At 53.9% G+C, this 23,987-nt stretch overlaps 2 long non-coding RNA genes across 4 annotated transcripts; one reads left to right on the forward strand and one right to left on the reverse strand.

Moving 5' to 3' along the window:
* Window positions 1–85: 85 nt before the first annotated feature.
* LOC124516361 (uncharacterized) lies at window positions 86–15,102 on the reverse strand. Of its 2 annotated transcripts, none has more exons than XR_006963034.1 (4): window positions 14,880–15,102; window positions 8,639–8,934; window positions 7,016–7,099; window positions 86–1,061 (listed from the first exon to the last, which is right to left on the reverse strand). It is a non-coding gene; the product is annotated as an uncharacterized LOC124516361 (long non-coding RNA). The 2 variants fall into 2 exon arrangements; XR_006963033.1 differs by having other exon boundaries at window positions 86–1,889.
* A 191-nt stretch (window positions 15,103–15,293) lies between these two features.
* On the forward strand, window positions 15,294–23,389 carry LOC124515551 (uncharacterized). 2 transcript variants are annotated; one of them, XR_006962838.1, is made up of 3 exons: window positions 15,302–16,418; window positions 21,004–22,124; window positions 23,023–23,389. It is a non-coding gene; the product is annotated as an uncharacterized LOC124515551 (long non-coding RNA). The 2 variants fall into 2 exon arrangements; XR_006962839.1 differs by lacking the exons at window positions 21,004–22,124; window positions 23,023–23,389 and adding an exon at window positions 16,890–18,542 and having other exon boundaries at window positions 15,294–16,418.
* Window positions 23,390–23,987: the final 598 nt, after the last annotated feature.

The following is a 23,987-nucleotide window of genomic DNA, read 5'->3' on the forward strand; positions in this document are numbered from 1 at the left end:
GTGAGATCCAGCCCCACATCGGGCTCTGTGCTGACAGCGCAGAGCCTTCTGGGGATTCTGTCGCTCTCCCTGTCTCTACCCCTCCTCCACTCTAGCGTGAACTCTCTCTCCCTCCCTCTCGAGAAAAATAAACATTTTAATAAAAGATTTCATTTTTAAGCGATCTCTATGCCCGACATAGGACCGGAACTCCCGACCCTGAGGTCAAGAGCGGCCTGCCCCACTGACAGAGCCAGCCAGGTGCCCCCAGAACCGTTTTCTTATTTTTTAACGTGCTAACACGTTCATGAGAGTAAAAGGGTAAAGCCCCCTTTTTAAGAAGCCAACTTTGAGGAGAGAAATAGGAGAAACAGTCAGCTCAACCCTCATGACCCAAGCACCACCCCTAACACCACTACCGTCACCACCTCTCTGGGGGCTGGGAGCCAACATATGAATTTGGGAGGATACACGCAGACTATACCAGGGGCCGTGTTGAAAATGTCATCTTGGGACGGTGAGGCCAGGGTGAGACTCCAGACTCTGTGTGGATGTGTCTGGTCCCTGGCTTGAAGGGACGTGTGTAAGATAACTCAAATACCTGGATCATCTTTGGCATTGTTTCTGTGGTCTGTATTTTTTTCTTAGTTTTCTGTCATTTGGACCTATTTCCTGGCATGCTTGTAATTTTTTATTGAAAGTGAAATATTACATACTGCCCGGGCTGGGGATGTCGGCAGGGACAGAGGGAGGACAGAGGCCACCTGCAGTGCTTCCCCTCCCTTAGCTCAGGTGCCTGTGTTAGTGTACACACATGCACACACACGCACACACACACATGTGCACACACACGTGCACACACTCATCCTTGGGGGAAATGGGGAGATGTAGGCATCAATGCAGGCCCAGATCATTTCCCTAACCCCACCGAGGACTATGGCCAGTAACATGGAGAGCCTGTTGCATCCATTCTAGGAGGGAACAGATGAGGTTCTCTGCACACACTGAGTGGGGTGGGGGGTCAACAGCGGTGCCACTGGCCCAGCACTTGGCTCTTTGATTCTGGAGAAAGGCAAGGTGTCCTGAAATAGAAGCAGAGGAGTTCCTGTCTACCAGCTGGACAAGGCCATGGGAGACCTGAGCGGGGGTGGGGGTGGGCCTGCCAGCTGTGCTCGAGAAATGAGACAATGTCCCAGTTTACACATGCCTACTTTCTCACACAAAGAATCTAGCCCTGGGCAGATTCTGGTCCTAGAATGAAATTCTCTGGGACTTGGTGTCCCAATCGTCAAAATGAATATAATAACAATAGTTGATGCATATGCTTATCATAAGAAGTGGTTGGACAATTTCTATCCAAGGGCTGTGAAAATTATCAAGGACAAACAGCAGTTGTAATTCACCCAGGAGATTCAACCAGTGTTGAGAGGTCATTTATCAGAACACTAGGGAGAACAGTGTGCATCTGGAGCTTCCCAAGTACGAAGTCCTGGGGAGTCAGAGGCACTGGCAGGAGGGTCTCCTCCCTCTAGAAAGATCTGCACACCCCAGGTGGCCTGCACACACCAGGCACTGCAATGGAAGAGCCCTCAAGGTCTTGTGTGTTCTCGTCAGACACTTTACTCATTTTGATTCAACAGAGACTGTGATGGGGAAACACAGATGCTGAGACACGACCCCCCTCAGGATTGTTTCTGTGTCTGCTATCTTAACAACAGGTGGCTCACACGACAGAAATGTACAGTTCTATCAGCTGTGGAGGCCAGAGGACTGGGATGAAGGTCCCGGCAGGGTGGTTCCTTTCGAAGGTGTGAGGGACACCCTCTCCTTGGTGTGTAGACCGCCGTCTTCCCCAGCATCCTAACACCGTCTTCCCTCTTTCCATGTCCCTGCCTTCAAGTCTTCTTCCCCTAAGGACACCAGTCATGCTAGATGAGAATCCACGCCAGTGTGTTCTCACTTTAACTTGATTACGTCTGCAAATCATTACCTCCAAATAAGGTCACATTCTGAGGTGCTGGGGGTTCAGACACCAACATATGGATTTGGGGGGACACAATTCAGCCCATGACAGGAATGCAAACCCAAGGGTGGGAGACAGAGGCAGGTGGAGGGAAGCCAGGAACTGTGGGGGCTCAGAGCAGCTGAGATAGGCTGGCATTCCTAGAGGAGACGGTGTTTGAGCTGACAGCAAAGGGAAGGCGCACACGGTTAGCTGGTTAGTGCCCAGCAGGGGGAGTGTGTGTAAGTCTCAAAGGTACAAAATGGCTGAAATATAGGAGAAACCAGCCATGCGGACAGGGGTGAAGGTGGGCCAGCCCCCTTGCATCTACACGCCTCTACCCACTCCACACAAACTCTGACAACTGCTGGAGTTCACATGAACGAAGGAGACGCCATCCAGATGCTGAGTCACCTAGCACTGCTTTGAGACGGCAGGAGAGACACAGGGGCAAACAGATACCGTATATTCAAGGGGTGATCCATGAGGGCCGGTATCAGTTGGAAATGCTCGGGTAGAGGGGTAAGAAAGAGGACCAAGAATGAGTCCCATGTTGGAAAGATGCAGTGTGAGGTTCAGGATGTGGTGAAGATGATGGCCATGGTTGGGCCAGGTCAATGGCCAGACGCCTGGGGACACCACGGCAGGATGACGTGGAGTGAGGTTGGGTGGCAATGTAGAAAGGGCATCACCAGGAGTTGAAAGTTACTGAAAGCTTGGGCTTGATGAGACCACAGGAGACTTAATTTGTTATTCACTCATTCTCTTATTTGCTCAGTTAATATTTTTTATTCTTTTTAATTTTTTAATGTTTATTTATTTTTGAGAGACAGAGAGACAGAGACAAAACATGAGCAGAGGAGAGGCAGAGAGAGGGAGACGCAGAATCTGAGGCAGGCTCTAGGCTCTGAGCTGTCAGCACAGAGCCCGACGTGGGGCTCGAACCCACGAACTGTGAGATCATGACCTGAGCCGAAGTTGGATGCTCAACCGACTGAGCCACCCAGGTGCCCCTGCTCAGTTAGTATTTAAAGAAAATCTATTTCCTAGAGGAGACAGTGGAGAGACCTGGCCTGGCCTCACATGGCATGGAGATTGGCGGGAAAGCCCGGGTTCGAGGATGCCCTTGGAAACCACTTTGGCATCAGAGACCGCCACTGTAGGTGTACAACTGTGAGGGGAAGAAGGCTCCCACCAGCTGTCCTTCAAGACCAAAACATCCAGAAAAGTGGAAATGTCCGTCCAGCATAGAAGAGATCTATTACCTGTGATCAGCTCAAAGTCAGAATGCTCTCTAGCAGCGTCCAACCAAACACCAATGTGGATGGATCTCAAGGACATTATGCAACATCAGAAAGCATATATTTGGTGTGGTTCTATTTATATGAAGTTTTAGAATGCACAAAACTAGACAAACACTGGGTAGGAGCACTATAAATAACGTAGTAAAACAAAATGAAACACAAAGGGGGTACTACAGAATTCAGGGTGGCAGTCACCTCCGGGGTGGGGGAGGGAAGAGCCCTGCACCTGCACACAGAGGGGCTCCAGGACTTAATCTGGGGGTGGTTCACAGACAGGCAACATACTATAATTATGTCACGCACATAGATGTTAAATATTCTTTTGTATCAATTCAATATTTAAATTGAAAACCAAGTTGGTAAATATTCCCACAAATGCCTATCTAATGACACTCCGATGGGAGCTAGAAAGGAAAAGAATAGGGTGCGAAATAATGACAAGGTGCCCCCTTCCATCAAGACACAAGGAAGGCCTCTAAAGAGGTCACATGGAGCCCGAGAGCTGAAGGAGAAAAGGAGCCAACCCTGAGAAGGGAGAAGGAAGGCGCATCCAAGGGAGAGGGGACAGTACAGACCAAGTCCCTGGAGGATGTGGAGGAGGCCATGTCAACACTGAGATTTTACTCTAGGATATGGGAAGCCCCTGGCAGACTTTAAATAGGAGGACATATGACCCCAACTCACAATTCTGCAAGGCATACACAGTCAGGTAGAGAAACAAAAGAAACTGGTTTCACTATAGAAAATCCAAGTATGAGCAAGGCAGTGTTTTTGACTGGCTCCAGGAACATGTGTGTTAGCATCCCACATCCAAATGCTAGTACACAACAGGGGGTGGGGAAATCCCCTCTACCACGGTCTCAACAAGAATGGCACAAACACTGGTTTAGCAAGCATTCAATTGTGATCACATTGCCAATACTCGTCAAGGTAGATGCCAAACTATGGTGGGCACATGCTCTGGCCCTTAGCCAAGAACAGTGAGGCTCACAAGATCACTCACTTGTGTCCAATGCCTGCCTCAAATCAACAAGTCCTTTGAGAAGATTCCTCAGCAATGGCTAAGCCAGGATAAAACTAGAAGATAGCATGTCAAGAAAGAACACCTCAGATACCACTAATCCTCCTCCTCACCTTCTAGAAGGGGAAACAGGCCCAGAGAGGCAGTGAGATCTCCTGAGAGTGTCCTTGCAGGGTGGTGAATAGCAGAGTTTAACAGTGAAGAACAAACAAGTACTGTGGATGGGAAGCCCTGATGGCTAAGTACAGACATGGCAAACAGAGCTCTTCATGAAACTCAACATATCAACAGTGTGAACCCCAGGGGCATGGTTGTTCTGTACATGTACTCTGATCTCTACTGTAAAGCCTCCTTTGATGGCCTTTCACTCCTGGACAGCCAAGTGTCATATGCTCTGGAGTTGACAAGAAGATAAATGGGAGTTGGGGACAACTGATATCAGTTTTAGCAATTTCTTGGGCCAGCAAAAAACAGGGCAGTATAGGAGATGTGAATTCAAAAGCCAACTTCTGGCTGTGACAGAGCTGTTTGCATACTAACCCTCCTGATTTACAAAGGCTGATACATGCATGAAAGCAGTTGTTGGAAGTTTCTGGAGAACAAGCAAGGCAGCCAGGACTTTAGGGGCCAAGGTCCTGGAAGGAAGGGAAGTGCTTAGAGGTGAGGGGAAGCCCCTTCCCTCTCTGGTGTGATTGCTGGGTGGCAGCACAGGACACACAGAAGGAAGCAGGGTGGAGGCTGGAGCTCGCAGCAGTCACTGAGAAACTGACCTGGAGTTTGGGTTACCAAAGCAGCCACAGTGTGAGCACAAGATCCAGAGGAAAAAGAATCACATGGGAGTGAGTCTAGAACACTGCAGTTTCTTTCAAGACATTTTCCAAAGCCTAAGATGCATAGCTCTGGGTGAGAACTCAAGAAACCAGTCAGACAGCGGCTTCTACGAGGTTAAAGAGCTGAATGGGGATTACAACAGTCTCATGGAGCTGGGATGCCAAAAATTGTAGTTTGGGTCCACCAGAGAGGAGGGGTTCCAGCAACAACCTAAACCTGCAGTTGAGACGCCTAGAAGTATGGGCAAACTGCAAATAGATAAGCCCTATGTAGGTCATGGTGATCTTCCTAAACTCAACTATCTGTCAAAAAATAATAATAATTTGTCTCTGGAAGTCAGTAACATCTTTCAGGAGCTTACAGTTTTTCATACGTAATATTTCACTTTCAATAAAAAATTACAAGCATGCCAGGAAATAGGTCCAAATGACAGAAAACTAAGAAAAAATACAGACCACAGAAACAATGCCAAAGATGATCCAGGTATTTGAGTTATCTTATACAGAATTTAAGTAAGTATGATGAAGATGTTCAAGAAAACAGATGAAAAATTAACTTCATCAGAGAACTTGAATCTATAAAAAAAATACTGTATTGGAAATATTAGAACTAAAAAAATAATAAGATAATGACTGAAGTTGAAATTTCATAGATAAACTTAAAAGTAAATTAGAAGGGCACGTGGGAGGCTCAGTTGGTTAAGTGTCTGACTCTTGATTTTGGCTCAGGTCATAATGGCACAGTCATGAGATCGAGCCCCACACCAGTCTCTGCTTAAGATTCTATCTCTCCCTCTCCCTCTGCCCCTCCCCTGTTCCTGCTCACTCTCTCTAAAATAGTAAGTACATAAATAAATAAATAAATAAATAAATAAATAAAAGCAAATTAGATATAGCAAAAGAGAAGATTAGTAAATTGGAAGAGAGGTTATTGGAAAATATTTCAGATTGAAGCATAGAAAAAAGTGGTTGGAAATGCATGGGGAGAAAAATAATTCACATAGGACATAGTGAAAAGATCTGTCACACATGTAATTCTATTTCCAGTAGGAGATAAGACAAGGATAAAAGGGAAAGAGCAATATTTGAAGATGTAACGAGTGAGAGTTTTACAAAATTGATAAAGTACCCTAAGCAGAAAAAACATAAGAAAATATACCTACACACATCATAGTAAAACTGGAGAGAAACAAAGACAAAAGAGGAAAGAGGTACATTGCCATCATAGAAGCAATAAGACTGAAAGGTAACTTTTCCACAGACATTACTGAAACCAGAATGTGATAGAATAATATCTTTAAAATGCTAGAAGAAAATTGCTACCAACAAAATTCTATATCTATGGTAGACATTCTTCAAAAGAAAAAGGTGTAGGGGCACCTGGGTGGCTCAGTTGGTTGAGTGTCCAACTTCTGCTCAGGTCATGATCTCGTGGTTTATGAGTTTGAGCCCTGCATTGGGCTCTCTGCTGTCAGTGCAGAGCCTGCTTGAGATCCTCTGTCTTCCTCTCTCTCCTCTACTTGCACGTGCCCTCTCTCTCTCCCTCTCCCTCTCAAAAATAAATAAACATTTTAAAAAGTGTATTAAAAAGTTTTTAGACAAACAAAAACAGAGAATTGATTACCAGCAGATCCTCAAGTAAACACTATAGGGAGATGTTCAGGTAGAAGGAGAATAACTCCTGGTGGAAATATGGCAATGCCAGAAGAAACTGGAAAGTGCTAACATTTAGATTAAACCTAAAGGAACATTGGGTGTTAAAAACAATTATAGAAATGGCTTTTGGGTTTTAAAAATATATGTTGAATTCAATTTTATTATAACAATAGTGCCAAAGTTGAGAGGAGTAAGTAGGACTAAAGTGTTGCAAAGTACTCACATTGTCCACGCAATGAAAAATCTTCTAATTTAAGGTAGAATAATGATATGTCAAGGATGCATGCTGTAATCTCTAGGGAAACCACTGAAGGAAAATAAAAAGTATAAATTACTAAAAAGCTAAGTGAGCCGAAAAGTAGAACAACAAGAATGATGTATCAATTCAAAAGAAAGTAATAAAAAAAAAATAAAGAACAAATTGCATAAGTAAAAATCCAATAGCCAGATGATACATTTAAACCTAAAATAGCAGCAATAGCATTAAATGTAAATGGACTATATTCTCTACTTAGAATGCAGACTACAAGATTGAGTTTTAAAAAATAATTATAAGTTGAATACAAGAGAGACACCTTAACTCTAACAACATAGACTAACAAAATAAACAACTAATCAAAAGAAAGCTGTAAAAAGTAAATAAAATAAAACCAGAGAAGTTATACTAATATCAGGCAAAGTAGACTTTAGGGTAGGTAGCATTACTAGAGATAAAGGAGAATATTCCACAATGAAAAATTGGTCAGTCTAAGAGATCAAACCCTAAATTTGCATATAACTAAAAAATAGCCTCAAAATATAAAGGCAAAAAGTAACAGAAAACACTGGAGAAAATGACTAATGTACAATCACACTTGAAGTTTTTCTCTTACTTCTCTCTGCTGACCAACCAAGCAGATAAAAAAAATCAGTAATGACATAGATTATTGGCACAAAATTAATTAAATTTACCTCGTTGACACATAAGACATTACACCAACCACAGTAGAATATGGCTTCTTTCAAGTGCAGCTGGGACATTTTCAACCTAGACCATATGCTGGGCCATCGAATAATTCTTACTAAGTGTCAACCGATTGAAATCATACAGAGCATGTTTCTGAATACAGACTATACACTATATCCCACCCATCAAGAATTAGGAAATGAAAATTCAAAAGTATTCTATACACATAGCAATAGCACCAATCAACATTATGTATCTGGGAATAATGATAGTATATCGTGTATTACATTATTCGTGTATTATATTATTATGGATTCCTGTATACAGAAAACTACAAACATTACGGGGAGAAATCAAAGACACTTTAACTAAATGTAATGACAGATTGTGTTGATTGAAAGCCTCAATATTGTTAAGATGTCAACTCTTTTTCTTTTTTAAGTTTTTATTTAAATTCCAGTGAGTTGACCTACAGTGTAATACTAGTTTCAGGAGTACAATATAATGATCCAACACTTCATACAACACCTGGTGCTCATCACAACAGGTGCCTTCCTTAATCCCCATCATCTGTCCCCCCTCCACCCCTCCTCTCCCCTCTGGTGCCCAGCAGCATGTTCTCTGTAGTTCAGAGCCTGAAGATGTCACTTCTTTCCAAAGAATTTACAGAGTCCAGGCAATTGTAAACAAAACCCCAGTAACCGTTTAGGTAAAAACTGACAAGCCAGTTCTAAAATGTATAACAAAATGTGAAATGTCAAGAACAGGCAAGATGATCCTGAAGAAGATTAGAACTGGGTGGCCCAGTTCTATACTGTAGTTCAACAAACTGCTCCAAAACTCAGGGGCTTAGAACAACAATTACTTATTTGGGGGCAAGGCCTGATGGGAATCACTTACCTTTGCTCCCAGTGTCTGGAACCTATATGGAATGACTTGAACGTCCGAAGGATAGGGTGGATGGGGACTCTGCAGGGAGTCTCAGGACCTCTGAATGTGTCCCCTCATATGGTCCCATGGGCACTGTGGCTTTATAGCAGTCGGACTTCCCATATGGATGCTCAGAGTTCCAAGAGCAAGAGACAAGGACAAAAAGTTGAAGATAACAGTTTCGAAAGCCTAAGCTCGGCTCAGAACCCAGCCCAGCGTCACTGCAGCCACTTTCTTTGGTCCAAAAGGCACCGAACCTGCCAGGACTGATGAGAGAAATGTCAAAGTTTCCACGGCATCACTAACCTGCCACACTGATGGACACATACTATCTGATTTAAAAAAAAAATTATTTTTAAGTCTAAATAAACATAAAAATAGAAGCACGGATAGATAACCAGAATAACAGAACAGAAAGCCCAGAAACAGATCCCCACCCATATGATCACATGCTTTATGACAAAGATCACCACAGCACAGTGAGAAAAATGGCCATTTATGCAGAAGGTGGTGTTCCGGACGGATATTCAATCTAATAAAAATAAACTTTGATTCCTACCTCACACCATACACAAAATTAAAACCACAGTGAAGTTCCACTACACATTCACCAAGATGTCTAAAACTTTAAAGATTTTATATATATATATATATATATATATATATATATATATATATGATAAGTATTGGAGAGAATGTGGGATACTCTGCTATATGTGTGTAAATTGGCACAAGCACGTTGGGAAACCTTTTGGCCGTATTTCTAAAAACTCAGCACACACACACTCCATAATGCAATGATTCCTTCCTAAGTATATATCCGGACGACAGACATACATGTGTGAACCACAATATTCATAGCAACATTATTATAACAGGCAAACCCTGGAAACTATCCAAATGTCCTTCGATAATAGGTTGAATGAACAAATTATAGTAAATTTATACCATGGAATACATCATGACTGAAAGAATGAGCCCCTGCCAAATGCAGCAAATGCACAAATATCGGAGACACAGATAATGTCGAGCAAAACCATCGAGACATAAGGCATGCATATTGTATTCCTGTATTTTTTAAATAAAATTCAAAAATGGCCAAATTAATATATGGTGAAAGAAGTCACAACAGTGGTTGCCTTTTGAGGGGGTAATGACTGGGAATGGGCTCAATGGTTCTGGAAAGTTCTATATCTTGACTGGGTACATTTCACATGCGTGTGTTTACTTTATGAAAGTACATCAGGCTGTACGTTTAAGACATGTGCTTGTTGGGGCGCCTGGGTGGCGCAGTCGGTTGAGCGTCCGACTTCAGCCAGGTCACGATCTCGCGGTCCGTGAGTTCGAGCCCCGCGTCAGACTCTGGGCTGATGGCTCGGAGCCTGGAGCCTGTTTCCGATTCTGTGTCTCCCTCTCTCTCTGCCCCTCCCCCATTCATGCTCTGTCTCTCTCTGTCCCAAAAAAAAAAAAAAAAAAAAAGTTGAAAAAAAAGACATGTGCTTGTTGATATGCACCTTATATTTCAATTGGAAAAAATTATAAAACTCATATAAAAAATAAAAGCACGAGACCTCTTCTCACAAGCCGTAGCTACAGAGGGACGCTTGTGGCCTGGCCCTCTGGGAAGCAGACGCCAGGACGGGATTAGCGAGCAGGGGACGTTGAGGGCCAATACCCGTGAGGGAACATGCAGAGTGTGTCCCGTGAGCCTGGCAAAGCCACCCGGCCACATGTGCGGCCCATCCCAGCGAAGGGGAGAAGGAATGAGGAAAATTGTCCTCAAGCAGCCTGGGCTCGGCTCTAGCAAATTCTAAGACAGGGCCGACGCCCTGAGGCCAGGTCACCCATCAGAGAACCGAACCCCCAGAACAGGCCTGCCTTGCACCCTCTGGGCTCAGTCATCCGTGAGGAGTGCCGTCCCCGTCCCCCGCCCTGCCGGGAAGGGCGGCTCTGGGGCCTCAAGCGAGGCGGCGGGAGGGTGGAGGTCTCCCCCCAAGGCGGAGTTCTGAGGCGCACCTTGACTGCCTAGGCACCTGCCCCCCCCCCCCCCCCCCCCCCACGGATCTTCTCTCAGGCTCGCCGGGCCTCCCTCGCAGGGTGTCGTGGAGGAGAGTGAGGCCCACGGGACGGACGGCAGTTGTCACTACGGTGGACGCGGGGCCACAGCATCTCCTTCCTCAGTGTCCATCCCGAACTCCCTTCTTCCGCAGCTCACCTCAGCAGGTGACGTGCTGTGACCTGTGATCTGTCCAGCGGCCATCACCCTGCTCAGGCCGGCCCGGCGGCACTGGGGGATGATGAGGAGCACCGCTCGCCTCCCCCCTGCCCGCCGTGGGGTGAGGCATCCCCAGCTCCTCCTGTGCGTCAGGGTTTTCACCCCCGCATGGCCGGTCCGCTCTCCCGCTGCAGGCAAGGAGGGCCTGCCTCTGTCTGGGAGGCCAGCGCAGGCTCACGGACTCCGGCCAACGGCCCTCAGTCCCTCGTTACCCTTCCGCGGGGCCCACACCCTCAGGGACACCTGTCAGCCTCGCCGTCTGTGGCTTTGTTCGCCCCATCTTTGCTCAGGTGCTTACGTCCCCGCACCTGCCAGGCACCTGAGGAATCTACGGCACCTGTGCCGGGGACGCCCCGGTCCCACCGAGCACCTCGCCGCCTGCCGGGTGCGGGCGAGCCGGGCCCAGACCTCCATCTGATCACCGCCTCGGACAAGCAGCACCGAGGTGGGAAGGAGCCTCAGGAGAGACACCGTAGGACCACGCCTGTGGGGGGAACGGGGTGGACACAGGCGGAGGCTTCGAGGGCTGACCTTGACCCCAGGTGCAGAGAGGGAAGGAGGAGCAGCTGGTTGGAGCCTGTCGGACCACGGTGCATCTCAAGAGGTCAGCCAGGCCAGTGGGAGTTTGCCCCCCCAGAGGAGTCCCTCGCCTGCCCTGTGTCCCTGCCATGGCCCATCCCCTGGAGTGGCCTGTGGGTACGGTGACCACACCGCGGGTGGCACGACGGGCCGCAGCGCACAGGAGGGGGGCTGGCGAGGTCAGGGAGGCGCCTCACCTCCGAGGCCTCTGCGGCCTGTGGTCTGTCCTCCATGTGGGAGGTCAACACAGAGCTCGCCCCTCCCTGGCACCTGTGTCCACACCCGGTGACCACTCAGCAAGAGCCTCCTATGCGTGGTGCCACTTGGACATCCTTTCCCACGCACGACAGGCCCAGTACGTTTCCCGTTCGGCCAGCACGGACTGGGTACGATGGATCCCCGCATGCTGGGCCCTCCTCCCCACCCCAGCTGGGAAGTCTTGGCTGAGCCAGGGCGTCTGGTTCTGTATGGCCCCCTCCCCCCACCCCTGGAAACACAGAGGGTGCTGGCTTGGGATGCGCCCCTGCACGAAGCTTTTCTAGGCGAGAAATCAACCGATCCCCCCAGCCGAGCCCAACCTGCACCCTTACAATTATTCAGCAGAAATCTGAACCCAGCCCCCACTGACGGTGAGCCCCCCGGGCACCAAGCAAAGAGGGTGTCGCTGAACACAAGATGTCTGAGACTCCCGTCCCGGGCCGGCCCCTGCCCCCGTGAGTGGCTCTGCTGTGGCCCCGACAAACAGGACCACTGCCCACGACCACGGTTCAAGCCCGAGGGAAATAGGGTACTTTCGTCTAAGCAGAGGCCCAGAGGGATGGTTCTCGGTTTGATGATTTAGACCGTGCGCGGTCCTTCCGCGTCCAGATCAGCCCTACAGCTCCTACGGCTGCAAAGGCCCACCCGAGGGGACCAGCCGGGCTGGGCTGCGGTTCTCGCTCGGGCCTTTCTGCAGCTCTCCCTTCGCTTAGCTCCCTCCGCCGCGGCTTGACCCCCATGATTTGACTGGCCTGCCCGCCTTCCTCCACTCGCCTGGCTTCTGCCCACGCTCCAAGGTGGGCCGGCACCGCGCTGGGCCCCGGGAGGCGGCCAGGACAGCCCGGCCCTTGGGAACCATGGCCGTGCCCCCCGTTTGGCTCCTCGTCTGCCCGGACCGCTGCAACGGCGCCGATCCGTAGTGACCAGCTCAGCATTCTGTGTGACGGCAAAGTCACGAGGTTCTTCATAAACCAGCGGCGGGTCGGAGCCCAACGGCGGGTGTGAGAAGTAGCACTGACGGTGCCCTGGAGGGGTGAGCGGGCGCCCGGCGACCCGCCCTGCTGTCACTCAGCCACGCGCTCACCTCGGCTGCTCCGCGGGGACCGCAGTCCTGCGAGAGGCCGCTGGCGCGGTCCACCGGGAGGCCCCGCGCCCTGCATCCCGCTCGCCGAGGCCCCCGCGGCCAACCTCTGCCGTCTGCTCCCGGGGCTTCCTCGGCCTCTCCACCTTCAACTTCCTTTCCTTCCTGGCTGAGGGGGTGGTGGGGCCTCGTCCCGGTCCCCTGGCCCATCTAACGCCTCCCGATGTACAGTTAGTACTTCTCCCCTGGCCTCTCCGGGCCCTCAGCCGCGGCCACGACCCTCTACACTCCTAACACTTTTACACGTTTGATGAAATCCAGATGAAGAAACCTGTGCTCAAAGGGCAGTTTATGTTATCATGTTCCGAGTAAATGACGGGCGGGAATCTCATGTGTCAGAACTCTAGGGTCAGTTTCAAAGAGATGAGATAAGTGAATTCTCAAAAACACATATTTTCATGAATAATCGCTATCTCTCTGTTACCCTCCACTGTTAACATTTATAAATTCGCTTGTGTTGTTTTCATTTAATAGCGGAATCGTTATTAATAGTGACTCATTCATTGCCAGGAGCCATGATGTGAAAACACCATCTGCTGAACTTTGGGGAAAGAAACAAAGAGGGGAGAGACAAAGGGAGTGGGGGAGGGGGAGAAGAGGAGGGAGGGGGAGGGGGAGGGGAGCGGGGGGCGGGAGCAGACACACAGACGCACAGGCACCCACAGCCCCCAGAGCTTTGTGGTTTCCCAGGCATCCTTCCTCTTGACCCAGGTAGCGCTCCCCTGGCACCGGGGGGCTGTCACCTCATGGCCCCAGAAGTCACCCCCGCCGTCATCTGCCGTGCCCATAACTGATGGCCGGCACCTCATTTTCCCGCGCCCACCTCCTAATGCCCCTCGCCCCTCCTCGTGCGCTGACACGGCACATCCTGGGCTCATTGGAGCCACAGCCCAGTGAACCAGCCACCTTCTCCCTGCCCTCAGCCCTCCTCCTTCCTTTCTTCCCAAAGTACGTGTCGCGGTTCCCTATTCCAGTCCCGATCACACATGTGCACTCGCCAACCTTGCCCTCGCTCCCTCAGCCCTGTTAGAGGGACTGTTCCACCTTGCCACATCCCTCCCCCACATCCCTGCACCACCCTCCCCACACTCCTAGACCACCCTCCCCCACACTCCTAGAACACCCATCCCCCACATCCCTGCACCACCCTCCCCCACACTCCTAGAACACCCTCCCCCACACTCCTAGAACACCCATCCCCCACACTCCTAGACCACCCCTCCCCACACTCCTAGAACACCCCTCCCCCACACTCCTAGACCACCCTCCCCCACATTCCTAGAACACCCCTCCCCCATACTCCTAAAACACCCCTCCCCCACACTCCTAGAACACCCCTCCCCCACACTCCTAGAACACCCCTCCCCCACACTCCTAGAACACCCATCCCCACACTCCTAGAACACTCCTCCCCCATACTCCTAAAACACCCCTCCCCCACACTCGTAGAACACCCCTCTCCCATACTCCTAAAATACCCCTCCCCCACACTCCTAGACCACCCTCCCCCCTACTCCTAGACCACCCTCCCCCACACTCCTAGAACACCCCTCCTCCACACTCCTAGAACACTCCTCCCCCATACTCCTAAAACACCCCTCCCCCACACTCGTAGAACACCCCTCTCCCATACTCCTAAAATACCCCTCCCCCACACTCCTAGACCACCCTCCCCCCTACTCCTAGACCACCCTCCCCCACACTCCTAGAACACCCTCCCCCACATTCCTAGAACACCCCTCCCCCATACTCCTAAAACACCCCTCCCCCACACTCCTAGAACACCCCTCCCCCACACTCCTAGAACACCATCCCCCACACTCCTAGAACACCCATCCCCACACTCCTAGAACACCCCTCCCCCACATTCCTAGACCACCTTCCCCACACTCTTAGACAAGTTCTGCCCAAACCCCTCCACCACATCCTAGCCCATGCTCATCAGACCCCTCACTGACCGGGTACAGGCCATCAGAGTGTTGTTGACCTTGCACAGCGGGGTCCCCTGCAAAGTGCTCTGTGGCTGTCACACGCAGTATGATCACAGCCCAACATGTGGTATTTCAAGGTTAGTCCATCACAGGTACCCGAAAAGTGTATAAAAATCTGAGAAAATATGAGCATGTAATTGTAGTTACAACTTGTTGCTTTTATAATTGCTCTAAGCTTTGATTTGGCCTTTTTCAAAATGTATACTTTATTCACAAGCTAAATTAGGGAAGTAAAATTTGTATCATTTTTAACCCCGCTATAGTGATTGCAAAACGATACACTCTCGAAACGCAACGGGAGTGGCGGACCGGATGACGGTGACCCAAGTGTCGCCACAGGAAGGACACGAGAGGGTGTGGCTCACTTTCCCCGAGCTCCGTTCTGCAGCCGTAGTTGATGGGGAAGGGCTAACCCCGCTCACATGATTGCGGAGATGCAACAGAAGCTAAAGAAGCAACAGAACTCTCAGCGCTTAAATGGGGGTTGTGTGCAAAACATAAACTCAGAACCAAAATTTAGTCTTTGAAAGGATAAGTACTACATTCAAAAGCTAAGAGGAGCGGATGCTCAGTATTTTCCGCAGAACTTAGTGCTTTCTGAGTGTCCTGCAAAGCCACGTCCAGGGCTGCTGGGCCAGATTAGATCACGGGGCGGTGGGGAGAGACCACATCAAGGATGCTTGGGCGGGAACCCATGGCCACGAAGGTGGCCCGTCCCACTCTCCGGTGACGCCGAAGCTACATTCGGGAACCAGCTTGCGAGACGGAAGACCGCTCCCTACCCCAGATTGAGCCAACAGAGTATTTTTCACTAAAATTTTACGAAAACGCAGATACGGTGAGCGGCGCAGTGCTTTGAGCACGTACGTGATTCGAAGGTGACACAAAGGAAGAAATCCGTTCAGCTCTGTCGCCGACAAACACCACCAGCTCTAAACTGTGCAAAACCAGGAAGGATTGCAGTGTGGACAGACAGGGAGCAGGTACGTATTGAAGGAGATTTCGCCAGGATGGAAACCAGCACCCTGCTTTCTTCATCAGCAAAGTCTTGCTTGGAGAAAAACACCAAACATCTGAACTAGCTAGCGCTTAGTGGCACGGTAAACACGATGCGTTTTGTAGCAGTTGGGCACGGTGTGGCTCTGTCACAACAGCGGTTATCTCAAAGCCAGCCTGCTAGCTTTGAAGGTAATCTCTTTGTAATCATAGGAGGCGGATTACAAACACCCGCTGTGATTCTTCGAGCGCCGTTAAGCACCGAAGGGCAAGTTGGATCCGGAGTGTTTTATGTGTGGATTGATCACCTAGTGCCCTGAGAGATAAGAAACCAGCTTGGTCCCAATACTTTACAGAGCAGATTCGCACAGACAAACTTGTTTGTTTCCATGATGCCTTTGGTATTTTTAAAGTCCTTCCTGGGAGAAGAATGCACAGACTGAAGAAAGAAAGAGGCCCTGGCCACAGCTGTCTGTCCTCCGCACGGTGGCCGGAAGGTTCCCGTGGAACGTGAGTGCGATTTAGCTGTGTTCTCTTCATAGCCCGTCCTTCCACTTGGAGAAATATTCCTACTCTTCTCTGAGGTCTCTTGGGTCCCATGGCCCGGCCCTGGCTCCAAGCCTGTTTCCTCTCCCCACTGTCCCTCCTCTGGGCCGCTCTTGAGTAAGTTCTGTGGACCTTGCCAGACAGAGTGTCCCTGCCGCAGGGCCTTGGCACCTGCAGTCTCCTAGGCCCCGAAGGATCTCCCCAGTCCTCTGGGCGGTCCACGCTAACAATTCTTTCCGGCGTGGGCCGCCCCTTCCCCTCTTGGCGAGGTCCACCACGCGGCCGCTGTCTGAACTAGAAACCCCGTGCGCATCATATTCCAAACCACATCCTGCTTTCTTCCCTTCGGGACATTTTTCGTGGCCTGAACTACACCCACCTGCCATTTGTTTACTGTCTGGCGTGAAATTTTTTTAATGCATTTTTTCCTTTTAGCGGGGGGCAGAGGAAGAGGGAGAGAGAATCTCAAGCAGGCTCCACACTGATCACACAGCCCGACTCAGGGCTCGATCTCACCAGCGTGAGCCGAAATTGAGGGCTGGACCCTCAGCCAGCTGAGCCACCCGGGCGCCCCTGTCTGGTGTGAATTTTATCTGTCTTGTTGGCGGTTGCATCCCAGGGCCTGGGGTGGGCCGGGAGCCATGGTAGGTGCTCTGCAGATCCTCCAGCATGAATAAACGAAGGAATGAGTGAATGAGTCTGCATAATAGCTTCTGTCACCCAGACGGGAAAAATGCCTCATTAAGAGATGACGGCCATCCTTTGGCCACAGACCGTGCTGGGCTCCGTTCAAGGGCGTGCGTGTGTGCACGTGTGTGCGCGTGTGTGCAAGGTGACTGGCAACGGGAAAGCAGAGGTGGACTGAACACGGCATTTCGGGAAGCAACTGAGTCTCGGTACCCGGAGCAGGGGGTACCCGGCTGGTGTCACCGACCTCATGGGCTGCCCATCCATTTTCTCGTCTTCACCTTTAAAGACCCTGAGATACGTGTCATTGTCACCATCGCACGGGGCAGGACACCCGGGACATCCAGCGTCTCCCCAGGGACACAGAGAGCCAGGAGACAGAGTCTGGGCAGAAGGAGCAGAGAGACGTCAGGGGAGGGTCTGGGGCCCTCCCGCCAGGCGGGGTGTCTGGCCCGTCCATCTGAGGGCATCCTGCCGGCTGCGGCTGGTCCCGGAGGTTTGGCGCAAATGGAGAAACCGAGGGCGCGTAGAAGCTGGCACCCGTGAAGCAACACCCCGCGAGGGCGAGGCCAGCGTCCCGCCTCCCCCACGGAGAGCCCCCGGACCGTATGGAGCCTGCAAACCCTTTCCAAGCGCTGTGACCGGCCGGCTGTGAAGCCCGTCTGCTCCTGTAGCAGGAAGAGCAGGGCTCAGAGGGCTTTGACCCACAGGCTGTTCTCGGGGTCCCAGCAGAGCCCCCCGCCAAACACACAGGGGCCAGGCGTTGTGAAAATCTCTCTGAACGAGGAACCAAGACGGGGTGGTTCCTGGGAGAAGACAGTGCTTTGCCTTTTGAGAGAGCAGCTTCTGTGCGGAGAGAGCCAGCTGACCCCTGGGACGCGGGGGGGCAGAACGAGAGGGGACACGAAGCCCGGCCCGGACGGGCTCAGGAGCCGTCTGGAGACAGGCCAGAAACTGAGCCCAGGGTCCCTGCCCTCAGAGCCTGCCTCCACGTGCCCCATGGCGGAAACACGATTCTCTGGGTTTTGCAAACTCTGGGGGCGGGGAGGAGGTCTGGAAGGTGGCTGGGCTCTGGGGGAGGCGGGGACAGGCAGCATTCGGGTCTCACTGGGCGTCGGCCTGCACCTCACACGTTTTGCGAGGTCTCTGGACCTAATTTCAACAGAATCTTCACATTCCCGTCTCCAGCACCCCCACTTTACAGCTGAGGAAACTGAGGCTGGGAGGCGAGTGCTCCCGAGCCGCCAGGGCCTGCGTGGATATAGGTGACCAGAGACCCTGGGGGTGGGGACAAAGGCCAGGACACCTGAAGCTTGGTCACCCCAGGGCAGGGGGTCAATAACTGAATTTAAAAATTGGAATTAAAAAAATACATTAAAACACAGAAGAGATCATGACGAATACGAAAATCCACGCGTGTCTTTAAAAGAAATCCAATCTGAAGTTCAGAGAAAGGCTTTGCGGCCAGCAGGCCACCGGGACTGGGGTCCCCGAGTTCCAGCAGCAAAATTCCAGAGGCGGCGGTGGCCCTGGTGCCCGCTCAGGTGCCCAGGAGGACAGTGGGGGGTGCAGAAGGCAGTGTCTGTAGGTGGAGGTGAGAGGGCACAGAGGGAGGAGGCCCCCACCCCGAGGCCAGCCCCTCCCCGGGACGGGCTCCATCGGCTGGGCCCGGGACAGGCCGGCTCTGTGGCAGCTACATCCTCCTGACCCTCGGCCGTCGCCCGTCCTCCCGGCTGTGGGGTCCTCTGCCTTCCCCGCCCCCACCGTGAGGTGGCCTCCTCCAGCCTCCCCCGGGAGCCTCACTGCATCGCCCTCCTCGATCACCTGAAAGGGGAGAGAAAACCGCCCTCCCTCCCAGAAAAACCTCGGTCTCCCTTCGCCCCCGTAGTCTGTCTTGGGCAGCCCCCACGAGCCCACAGGCGGGTGCCCTCACCGTGTCCCCGACCCCCTCCTCTCCAGAAGCAAGGACGGGGGCCCGGGGGCCACTTCCCGGCTTGCTAAGCGGGCAGGGCCCACAAGAAGGAACGCTCAGCCCCAAGTCCTGCCCCGTCTCACGATGCGCCTTCCTCGGCGACTTGGCCGTTTTGGGCAGCAGGACAGGGAGCCCACGGCACCAGGGTCGGGTGCCCAGCACCTCCTCTCTCTCCCTGTGGACCCCTGGCCAGGGCAGCTCGGGGACCGGGCTGCTGGCTCAGGGCGGGGCCGCCAAACACATCGGTCCTCCTGCCGGGACCATCCAGGGGGTAGCAGCAGCCGCCAGCTTCCCTTGACCCTGACAGAGCCCGCGTGTTAGATTGTCAACAAAGCCGTTAACGCTGCTGGCGGTTTCCAGCCAGCAGTTTCTGTAGCGACAGAAACCCCAGGGGAAGGGAAATAGGTCCTTCCCGGAAGAGGCGTCATTTCACCAGCGCGCCTTCCAGCTGTAGACAGCTTCATGCGGCCACACGTGGGGCATCCCACAGCCGGGCCGTGGAGTCGTGGCGACCCTGGTGGGAGGTGAGCGGGTGCCCACGACAGAGGTGGACCCGTCACCCACAACGAAAGCGCCGTGAAACAAACACGTCTCCAAGACAGAAACACCACGTTTCTCGAGAAAGAGACGTTTTTCCAAATGGCAGGGCCCTGTCACTGCCAAGCGGGTAGACTCGGGCAGGCGTGCGACGCCCCAGGAGTCCAGAGGAGGGTCAGAAGAAGTCCGTCCGTCCGGGGGAGAGCTGGCAGGACTCTCAGATCCCGCCCCTCGCTCATGCGTCCGCTGGGCAAACACACGGACGAGCGAGCGAATGAACCCATGACGGTCCCGTGTCCTCCCGGGACAGGAGGGCCTGCCCGGAAGACAGCATCACGATGACCGCGTGTCCCCGCCGCACAGCACGCTGCGGTGGACGAGGCCCCAGACCCCGCCTGGGGGACAAAGCCATCGGGGCCGGGCCTGGAGGAGCGAGCCGTGAAGGGGGAGAGAGTCTGAAACAGACGGGGCGGTCAAACCAGAGTCTCGGAGGCCCGGTCAAGCGGGAGCGCTTGGTGCGGGAGGACCGAGCAGACGTCCGGCAAAGCTGTCCCCCGACTTGGTCGGAGACAGCAAATCAGGGGCAACACAGACGGTCCGGGCAAATTCCGTCGCCCCTTTTGGTCGGAGCCCCTGAAGCGACCCGCATCGGCCCCATCGTGCTTTTGCTCAGCAGCTGCTCCGCGAGGGCAGCTCCTAGGCGTCTGGATCCTCCCCGGGGGGGGGGGGGGGGCGGGGGCGTCTCCGGGGCTCCTGGGGTGTCTCGGGTTCCAGGATACAGACAGGAGGCCAGGCAGGGGGGTCTGGGGCGCTCCCATCAGGAGACGCAGCAGGGGGGAAGCAGGCTGGGCCCAGGTGCAAGGACGGCCTCGCCTCACCGGCGCCACGTCTGCTTGGCGACCCCTTCTCGCCCCCTTGCTGCCTGGACCACGTCACGTGGCCCAGCGGCAGGGGCAAGGACTCACCGTCCCGCTGATTAAGCAACCGCCTGCTGCCATCCTAAGCCCTCCCCAGGCCCATGGTTTATTTCAGATGTTTCTCATCAAGACCCCAAGGTTCCTAAATTTTAGACGGGTTGCACCAGAGTCATTTACAGCAAAGAGGGGCGCCGGTGGGGGGGGCTCGGTTGGTTAAGCGTCCGGCTTTGGCCCGGGTCATGATCTCGCGGTTCATGAGTTCCAGCCCTGCGTCGGGCTCTGTGCCGACGGTGAGTAGCTTCGTTGGGATTCTTCCTGTCTCTCTGCCCTCTCCTCTCTCTCCCTCAGAAATAAATAAATAAAAATAATAAACGTGTTTAAAAAAAAGATGTAAAAATTCACGACAAAGAAACACTGTTATGTGTTTCTTCCCCAGCGCAGGAAGTGAGACCGTCTCGCCCACGTGACCAGCGTCCCACCGCGGGTCACAAGGCGCGTCCAGACCCAGAGTCCTGCTCCTGCCTCTGTCGTGTACTTGCTGCGTGAGTTGGGTCGAGGGGTCGGTAGCAGAGAGGTTAAGAAGCGTGTTCATCTAAGCAGCGGGCACGAACCCACTCACCTACTTAGCGTGTTGTTCTGAGAGACGTGCCGTCCGCTACGTGCCCGCGGAGCAGGGGGGTTGTGATGGGCTCGGGTGAATAACCCCGGGGGCCGGCGGGGAGCTGCGGGCCCTCCCTGGGGAAGGAGGTCGGTGCCCTGGCAGGAGGGCTGTTGTCTCAGGAACCTCGTCCACAGGACGGGGCGAGGCGGGAATCTGAGGTTGGGCCATCATGTGGGTCACCTCGTCTCACCGGCCACGCAGGGGCTCCCTGGGCACAAGGAGCACGTCCTGAGCCCCAGCCCCAGGCAGGAAGCCCGGCCAGAGAAACTCTGTCAGCTCTGGCCTGTCGGCCGGTGAGGGACGCTCCAGCTCACTCTGGTGGAGCCTGTCCACCTTCCAGCTCAGCCACTGAGCCGGGAACACAGGGAAGGCTTCCTCCCTCTCGGGCACAGAGGTAAGACGCCGGGGACCCTCAGGGCACTCAGTAAACAAAATAGAAGTCAGGGCGCATCTAGGCCCATCACCTCTATGTCGGTTTATAAACACGCATCTGCTAAAATCGCGAAACGTACCTCGGATGTGCTGGCCCACGAGCCCTGGGCCAGGCGTCTATGCCTCGACCCCAGACACGCACACGTGAACCTGGCCACGCCTGGTCCGACGCCTTTATTTCCTCAGACGTGCCAACGGGCGGGGCACGACACGGCTTCCAGTTCAGGAGGGAGGTCAGCGCGGGTGGCGGCATAGGAATCGTGCGCGGGAGGGGCCCGGGCGCCCCACGGGCCAGGCGGCTAAAGGCAGGCGGCCCCTGCCAGCTGGCCCAGGCCACCGTGCCCTGCTGCAGCAAGGACCCCCGGTACGGCGACTGCCCGCAAAGAGGAGAGGTCGCCCTGGTCCCCGACACCTGCCCCTGCTGCCGGTCGATGCTCTGCCACCGTGCGGGGAGAGCCAGCCAGGTCGGTGCACTGCCGGAGGGTTCGCGGGCCGCCTGGACGAGCCGGGCCCGTGGTCCGGGGCTCGGCCCGCCCAGCCCAGCGCGAGACGCCCCTGCCCTGGCCGACACCCCCCAAATCCACCCACGGCCACCACTGCGGCCCCAGCGGCTCCGTCCTTCGGGGCCTTCGAAGTGACCTCCTGACTCACCTCCCCTGTCACTGCGGCCCTCCTGCCGTGTGTCCGGGGAGACCCCCGGGGGTGGCCCCGACCCGCCCCCCGCTCCGGAGGCTGACCCCGGCAGGACACTCAGACGCCCACCGCGGCCGAGGTGCCGGGTGAGCGGTGACGAAGGGGGCCGCCCAGTGGCCCCGGGGAGCCCCGCACGTGCCGCTCGACGGAGGCTGGAGCCAGGTGGGGGGTGGGGGCCCGGGGCCCTCTCGGTGGCGGCACCGAGCCTGGGGCTGCACGTGGGTGGAGCCTAGACGATGAGGGGTCTCCTCCCGGCTGGCTGGAAGCCGGCTACACCCGCCGGGGGAGGGGGCGACGGAGGAGCCAGAGATCACCCGGAGGTGGGGGGGGGTCCCCACTCCTGTGGCCTGATGCTCCCCAGCTGGGGGAGATTCAGAGATGGGACGAAACAGAAAGATGCAAAATGTGTCGACCCTGACCCACCAGCTCACCTGGGGGGGGGGGGCAGCAGGAGCCCCACTGTGGGCTTGTGGGCACGCCCCGTGAGGGTGGGCCTGGGCGCGGCCCTGGGCCCACGAGGCCGGGACGTCCCCGTCCCCGTCACAGCAAAGGCAGGGGCGAGCGCCGTGGGAGGACCCCACCCCTATACTGACTCTCATGTGGGGGAGGGGGGCGGCGCCCAGGCCTCCCAAAGAAACACGGTCACATTTTCCCCGGAAATTCTGTCAGGTGTTTGGAGAAATGCGGTTGTTTCTTTACTGAAACTGCCCGGGACCTAATTACAGGACGAGGAGTGCTGCTGGGCCAGGAAGGAAGAAGGTAAATGAATGTCAGGCTTCTTCTTGTGGAAAGAAACAGAAAGTGTTACCAGGAACCAGTGGGTGGGCCCGAAAGGGGGACAGAAGCCGAGGAAATGAGGCAAAGGTGGAGGCAGGGGCTCGCGGCCGAGCAGCAGAGAATGTGCTGGAAAAGGCAGCCGACCGAGGCCGTTCGCCCTCTGTGTCCTGGGATCAGCGGAGAAGCTGGTTTAAAGGGCAGGTTCTAGGGGCACCTGGGGGGCTCGGTCGGCTGAGCGTCTGACTTTGGCTCAGGTCATGACCTTGCGGTTCGTGGGTTCGAGCCCCGCGTCGGGCTCTGTGCTGACAGCTCGGAGCCCGGAGCTTTCATCAGATTCCGTGTCTCCCTCTCTCTCTGCCCCTCCCCTGCTCCCACTCTGTCTCTCTGTCTCTCGCAAAATGTAAATAAACATAAATCAAGTGCAGGTTCTAGAACGTCAGCCCCCCTTCCTGAGCGCCAGGGTCTGGGGTCCCCTACTCCCTCTTTCTGTGGCACCCGACATGGAGATCCCGGGGCGAGGGGAAAGGCCGGCTCCTGCTGCCCACACCCGCCCAGACTGGCCCTCCTCTGCCTCCCCCTAAACCTGCCGGGACCTGGGCCCCGACTTCGATTCCCCTTCCCGACCCCATGTGGACCCACATATCAGACCGCTTCCTGGCCCTCCTACTGGGCCCCCAAGCCCCGCTCCAGCCTCCTCCGAGCCCCCTTCGCACCCACCCCGTGCCAGCCCCGACTCCTGACCGCTCTCTCACTCAGGACCCCGGGCCCCCCTGCTCGGACTCACGGGCACGTTCTTTCGCCTACCGCTCAGCCTCAGCAGAGAACAGAACAAGGTCCCTCCTGGGGAGGACCTCCCC

This window comes from Lynx rufus, unplaced genomic scaffold, assembly GCF_022079265.1.
Source record: "Lynx rufus isolate CCGP_SWC_20201006 ecotype Redwood Valley unplaced genomic scaffold, mLynRuf1.p SCAF_2, whole genome shotgun sequence".
NCBI lineage: Eukaryota > Metazoa > Chordata > Mammalia > Carnivora > Felidae > Lynx > Lynx rufus.